The sequence below is a fragment of the Sorex fumeus genome, unplaced genomic scaffold (genome assembly GCF_029834395.1).
Source record: "Sorex fumeus unplaced genomic scaffold, SorFum_2.1 ptg000020l, whole genome shotgun sequence".
NCBI classification, from domain to species: domain Eukaryota; kingdom Metazoa; phylum Chordata; class Mammalia; order Eulipotyphla; family Soricidae; genus Sorex; species Sorex fumeus.
In genome coordinates this window covers 16,959,453-16,967,215 of record NW_026606077.1, presented here as the reverse complement: position 1 = coordinate 16,967,215, position 7,763 = coordinate 16,959,453, and the positions used below count along the sequence as shown (strand labels likewise).

Here is a 7,763-nt window from a genome sequence, read left to right as displayed (position 1 = left end):
AGTCATGGGCATGAATGCAGATGAAGTCAAGGAAGAGTTTTCTGAATTGTTCTCTCACATTTGCAATTACTTGATCCCTCTGTTCCACAGATTTTCTACTTACTTTTTTCTGGAATGGAATAATAATTATCCAAAACAAAAAAGTTTGTGTGGCAAACTAATTTATGAGATAGTGATTTGTGTTTTGAGCCAGTATGTCCCCACACATGTGCATACGTGCATATACTCACAACCCAGTCTGTGGCTTATCTCAAACCAAGAACTTTTATAACATGCATAAGGACTTTTTGTCTCAGTGAGGAGAATTCTGACTATCTGAAATACTGAAGTTTAGAGAAGAAAAAAAATATTGTTATAGGTGAGGAACATAGAATGTAGAAGGAGAAAAATAGACTAGAGGCCAGAGTGGTAGTACAGGGATAGGGCTATCCCTCAGTACTCCTCGCCAGGTGTGATCCCTGAGCACAGAGCAGAAGTAAACCCTGAACACCACAGGGTGTGACTCCAAAACAACAGAACAAAAAGAAATAAGTAGGGTACTCTGCCCACTCCCTCCCTCTAGCCAAGGCCAAGCTACTGACAGATAGTCTTGGACCCGGGACCCTGAGGGTGACCCAACCCCTGGATCAGGTAGCTACACCATTTGATGTTTTATTAATTTTAGTTTGATGCTTGCTTTAATTTTCAAAACTCAAAACAATGCAAACAATGCAAACAAATACACCCATCACACTGAAGACTATGAGACACAAAACCATCTCAGTCAGCTAGTGGCTATTGTAACACCTTTTGTCACATTAAAATAGTACTACGTGGTAAAGAAAATAGTCTAAACAGAGGGATTATTAGTAGTTCTCTGGTATAAACAATTTAACAAATCTGTTCTTAAGTAACTAGGAATCTAAACTTCCAATATTAACCCACATAAAACTCAAAGAAGAATGAATGGGAAAACAAAAAAAAGAATCCAATGAATGAGTCAGACAGAGATAGAAACTTATGCAAATCCTAAAGTCCAATAAAACTCTCGAGTCTTATCTATGAGGACATGAAATCAGCACCCACTACATTGGCAACAGAAATTAAGCAAGCACTGGCCAATGAAATTAAGCAATCACTAGATGAGAAATTTGACCGACTCAAGGAAGAATTGAATCACATATTTCTTAAAGCATCAAGAAAAACCTTAAATGTAAGGTAAATAAAATAAGAATCACAATATATCTCTCATATGAAACAGGAAAGAAAAGAGTAAAATGACATATTCAAATTACTCACAGAAAAAAAACTTTTAATGTGTAGTCTGCAACCCAGCAGAGTTCTCATTTAGGTGGGAGGGGATGAAAACTTCCTCAGACAATCAAGAGCTGACAGCATTAGCTATAACTTAGTTGGACCTTAATGGAAAAAAGAAAGACTATCTATATAAAACAAACAGCCAGTTGTGAAATCAACAAACCCAATAACATGGCAACATAGCCCTTTTTATCTATAGTTTCTCTGAATGTCTATAAACTAAACACTTCCATCAAAAGGCACAGGATAGTTGAAATGATTCAGGAAACAAAATCCATCCATTTGTTTCTTACAAGAAATACATCTAAAATCAGAGGATAGACAAAGTCTATAATAAAAGGATGTAAATACTTACACAAGCCAATTGTTAGGAAAAAGTTGGAACAGCTACACTTATATCAGACTATATATCATTAAATCTAAGTAAATTACTTAGATATATGGATTAACACTACTGTTTAGTTAAGGAGTATTATTTTAATCAACATACATGGACCAAATATATCAGCAAAGAGCAAAGCTTTTAAGGTTTTCGCGCACAACTTAAATAAACATATGGATGGGAACATGGTAGTAGTAGGAGACCTCAACACTCAGTTGTCACTACTGGAGGCAGACAAACCAGACTAAAGCATTCCCACTAATATAAGGTACAAGGCTTGATGTCCACTATCTTCTCTCTTATTCAACATTGTATTAGAAATTCTAGCAACAGCAATCAAGAGTTTTAGAAGGGAAGGAAAATTTTTTATTTGCTGATGACATGATATTATGCAGAGAAGACCTAAAATAGTCCAATAAATCAATATAGAAAGTCAGTATACACATATCAGACATATCCTGATAAACAAACAGACATATCCTGATAAACAAATAATGAATCAGAGGAAAAATGGATCAAAGAATCTATGTCATTCAAAATAGTATTCAGGAACATCAAGTACCTAGGAATCAACGAAAAACATGGGAGAACAATACCATGAAATCCTCAAAACACGGAAAAAATAGAAGTAGACCTTAGGAAATGGAAGAAATATTCGATGCTTTTGGGATTAGAAGTATCAGTATTTTCTAAAGCACCATCCCACCTAAACTACTGCATAGATTCAATGCAATCTCATCCAAAGTCAGATAATATTCTTCAAGGATGTAGAACAGTTCATAGTAAAGCTTCTGTGGAACCATGAATGACCCTGAATAGCCAAAAACATCCTTAAAAGTTAGAAACCAGGTGGCATTGCATTACTATATTGTAACTAAACCACAGAGCCATAGTGATCAAAATAGTGTAGTACTGGACTAAAGATAGACTCTCTCTTACCAATGGGTCAGAATAGAATATCTAAGGACAAACTCCCACATAAATAATTGGCTAATTTTCTACAAAGTAGCTAAGAACATGAAATGGAGTAAAGACAGACTCTTTAACAAATGGTGTTGGCAAAACTGGGTTAACATGAGCAAAAAAACTGAAAGAATAATCCTTATCTCACACCTTATACAAAAGTTAATTAAAATGGATCAAAGACCAAAATTTATAAAATACATTGAGGAAAATATTGGCAGAATGCTCCAAGATCTGCACCTCAAAGATGTCTTTAATGGTACAGTACTACAGTTAAAGGAGATAGAATAAAAAATAAAGAAATGGGACTACATAGAATTAAAGAGTTTCTCTGTGGTAAAAGAAACAGAAAATAAAGAAGAAAAAGAAAATAAAGAAATGGGACTACATAGAATTAAAGAGTTTCTCTGTGGTAAAAGAAACAGATTGGAATAAACCTAGATATCCAACAACAGAACAATGGATCATGAAGATGAGGTTCATTACACAATAGAATACTATGTAGCTGTAAGGAATGAGGAAGTCATGTTATTTGTGCATCAAGGATAGAGCTGTAAGGTACATTAAATGAAGTAAGCCAAGAAAAAGAATATTCATAGGATATCACTTATATGTGGTATTTATATTTAGAGTTACCAGATGAGGAAATGCAGTGGTTTAAAGTCTGTGTGTATAATTTGGGAGCATGCACCTAGATTACCCTTGCTCCCAACGTATAGGAGGAAGAGAAAAGACAAGGAATTTGGGTGGTAGAAAAGGAAATAGAGAAGCAATTAGGAGTAAAGGTCTAGGTACATCGGTAGTGTTCAGAAATGATAAAGCTAAATTTCCAAATCACAGAGTCAACAACACTGAAATAGTGAAGCTCATATTACAATAAACCAAACCTGAGCTGGTGCCTATCAAGATGGTAGGTTGGGGCTGGAGATGGAGAATGGGAGAGGGAACCTGGAAACACTGGTGGAGGGATGTTGACACCAGTACCAATATTGATGATGGAACATTGTATGTCTAAAACACAACTGTTAGGAACTTTGTAAATCACAGTGCTTTAATAAAACAAAATTTAGAAGGAAAAAAATTATGAGTTAATTGATACCTTTCACCAAGATTTTCTAGATGCGGGGCAAAGTGCTGACATGAGAATATCTCATGTAATTTTAAAACACTTATGAAATAAGTGCTTCTATCAGATTTTTTTAGATTTTTAAGCAGTGGTATTTTTTCCTTTCTTCTTATACTTTGTTTAAATACCATGGGTTACACAGTTATTCATAACACAGTTGTTTGGACATTTAATGTTCCAGTTTTGATCCCACCACCAGTATGATCTCCCTTCCACCAATTTGCCCAGTTTCCCAAAAGTCCCTAAATCTGCCCCCTTAGACACAAATAATTTCACATAGCTTACAACAAATAAATGGCTACTGGGATTAGCAGAAAATACTTTTATAAAAATATGAAAATTGAAAAATAGACTAAGAGATCAAAATAATTATAATGATTTTTTGGAGACAGGGATATAATACAGGGTATAAGGCACTTAATTTTCATGAAGCTGCCATAATTTCAACCCTGGTTCAAAATCCTGGCACTGCATATGGTCCTCAGATCACTTTCAGAGAGCCAAATACTGAGAATCTCTAATAATAGCTATAACCCTCCCCTGTCTTCCCCAAAGTAGTGAAGATAGTGAACTTTTCCATGGCAGTGTGCAGTAGAGGCATAAATATCTCAGAGGTGTTGTACAAGATTCTTGTCTACCTAAACATTCCTAGACTCTAGAGCTGCAAGAACCAGTGGTGTCAGAAGTAATCACTATGAGTGGAATGAATGTCTTTATAGACCAACCTGAATAACTGCTTTGAAATGATATTCTCTACTCAGTAAGTAGGATGAAGACTTGGGAATCTAATTTTAGTTCATTTAATACATTTCTAAACTTTATGACTCTTGAGTCCCCATGTTTTAGATTTAGGAATTTACATGTAACAAGTATTTAAAAAAAATCCTCACATATGAAAACCTTCAGTGGCTTTTTATACCCTTCCTCCTTTTGATTGCCCTTCTCTTGCTTCTTGTGAAATGATGTCAAAAGTTCAGATGCCTTTACTTGTACTACCATATTAGTTGAGACCTATTCACCTGGAATAAAAGTCTTTATCATAAGAAAATCTTTCTGGGGCTGGAGTGATAGCACAGCGAGTAGGACGTTTACCTTGCACACAGCCAAAGCAGGTTCGATTCCCAGCATCCCATATGGTCCCCCGAGTACTGCCAGGAGTAATTCCTGAGTGCATGAGCCAGGAGTAACCCCTGTGCATTGCAGGGGCTACTCAAAAAAACTCTTTCTATCAAAATCATGGTGAAAGCTTATGATGCAAATTTTTGAAGAAAGCACAATAATTTCAAAGTATCAGGAAGATAAAACAAACAAGTAGAGTCCTTCCAAAGTTCAGTTCCTCAGGATTTAACATGCTTCTTTGAAATCTGGAGACTTAAGCCTCCAGCTCCCTACTTGTGCTTTTGCCAAAGGTTTGTATTCAGGGCAGCAAAAACGTGAGTCTTCAGGAAAAAGAATGACGGTCATCAGTTTGTCCTCACTAGTGCTGTCCCATTCTACTCTAGATGAGGAATCAACAAACCAGAGTTCACAAACCAAATATAGCCTAATGATATGTTTTGTAAATCAAGTTAATAAGCATGCTAACCTTAAAATTGTCTATGCCTTTTCTTGAAAGAAAAAAAACAGAAGTAAATAGCATTGAACACTATGTGGTTCATAAATCTCCAAACAGTAGCACTGTAGCACTATCCTCCCAATGTTTAACAATTTGCTCAAGTGGGCCCAGTAATGTATACTCCAAACAGTACTACTGAAAAAAATTGCTTGCTCTTATTCTAGATTATGAGTGAGGCAGGACCAAATATACAGATGAATCTAGGAAAAGTCAGCATCCATGCAAGAACTGTCACCTTTACCACTTTAGCAGTAGAGTGTGTTTATGTATGAGAGGACAGCAGCAACCCCTCTCTATTCTGTGCCACCTTCTACCCTCCTAAGCTGATTTCATGTAATCCTGTGAATTACTTCCTCAATTCAGCCAATGCTTTCTGTGAAATGTAGCTGATACTGAAGTAATATGCATCAGATGCACAGAAATCCAAAGATTGCAAAGACTATCAGGAGAAAGCATCAAAGAAATAATAAGTTTTCTGTACTGATTGGAGCTTTGGACCACCTAATCACAAAGCCTTGCCCTGAAAAGTGTGCTTTAACTTTGAAATTCACAATGGAGGTAACATAACAGTAGAAACCTCCTCAGCATGAGCTGACAATTCTCTAAATACAGATGAGGTTAAGAGAAAAATAAAATATCTCCAGTCTCTCCGACTAGTGTTTTCATTCATGCAGATTTCTTGCAATATGAAGAAATAGAGAGAGGTTTCATTCATATTTGGAGTCTAGAAGACTATAATTGCGAGCATGGTCAAAAGAACTGTGCTTTTCTTTTTAAGTCACTACCTGGTCTGACTTAAATCTAGTATCCCAGACTACTCCTTTTAAATAATGCATTATAGGTCCTTAAAATATTTTAATTTGAACACTTAAAAACTTGATTTATAATTCAAATAATTATCAATTTATTCATTTATATTAATGTCAAAGTTTTCTTCTTATTATTTATATTACTTAGATTATTATTTATCACTGAATAGAATAGTCATCAGTTTTCTAAACTGTATACTTTAATTGCTTCATTGATTACACAGTTTAATCACTTAAATTTTTTTTTTTTGCTTTTTTGGGTCACACCCAACGATGCACAGGAGTTACTCCTGATTCACGCACTCAGAAATCTCTCCTGGCAGTGCTCAGGGGACCATATGGGATGCTGGGAATCGAACCTGGGTCTCCCATGTGCAAGGCAAACACCCTACCCGCTGTGCTATTGCTCCAGCCCCCGATCACTTAAATTTTTTTAAATGCCTAGAATAACCCCAGTATATCAGCAGCAATCAGATACATTTTATGCAAGTGAGATATTTACTACTGTTAGTTGCTAGATGAAAGACTCAGGGATCCTTTTGGCTCTCCGAGATGCACCGTGGCAGTCAGCAAAAACAGGCGCCTTAACAAAAGCAACAAAAAGGGAACCAAGAAGAAAGTGGTTGATCCATTTTCTAAGAAAGACTGGTATGACGTGAAAGACTGAAAGCACCCGTGATGTTTAATATAAGAAATATTGGGAAAATGCTTGTCACTAGAACCCAGGGAACCGAAATTGCATCTGATGGTCTCAAGGGTCATGTATTTGAAGTGAGCATTGCTAATCTGCAGAACGATGAAGTTGCTTTTAGGAAATTCAAACTGATTATGTAGGATGTTCAGGGCAAAAACTGCCTGACAAACTTCCGTGGCATGGACCTTATCTGTGACAAAATGGACTCCATGGTCAAAAAATGGAAGACCATGATTGAGACTCATGTTGATGTCAAGATTAACGATGGTTATTTGCTTCGTCTATTGTGTGTTGGTCTCACTAAGAATCGCAATAACCAGATTCAGAAGACCTCTTTATGCTCAGCATCAGCAGGTTCGCCGGATTCAGAAGAAGATGATGGAGATCATGATTCCAGAGGTGCAGACAAATGACTTAAAAGAGGTGGTCAATAAATTGATTCAGACAGCATTGAGAAAGACATAGAAAAGCTTGCCAGTCTATTTACCCACTCCATGATGTCTTTGTTAGAAAAGTAAAAATTCTGAAGAAACCTAGTGTGAATCAGGAAAATTCATGGAGCTTCATGGTGAAGGTGGCAATTCAGGAGAAGCTAGTGGAGATGAGATAGGTGCTAAAGTTGAATGGACTGATGGGTACTAACCACCAGTCCAAGAATCTGTTTGAAAATCATATGTTCATTGGTAACACATAAAAGTTTTATTTCTGGTGATGTAAAAAAAAATAGTTAGGGAAATAATAAGATAATTAAGATCTGAAGTTAGTAGTTTTAATAGCATGTCTTTTTTTCTAGAAGCCTTGCCTGACTTTCATAGCAGCCGGTCATAGTGTGCTTGCAAATGAGTCTTTGAGGGCTTGTCATGTTTTATTGATTTCCT

The 7,763-nt window shown here is 36.2% G+C and overlaps 1 pseudogene; it reads left to right on the top strand.

Annotated features, from left to right (window-relative positions):
* The first annotated feature begins 1,048 nt into the window (after window positions 1-1,048).
* On the top strand, window positions 1,049-7,551 carry LOC130022627 (40S ribosomal protein S3a-like; annotated as a pseudogene).
* Window positions 7,552-7,763: the final 212 nt, after the last annotated feature.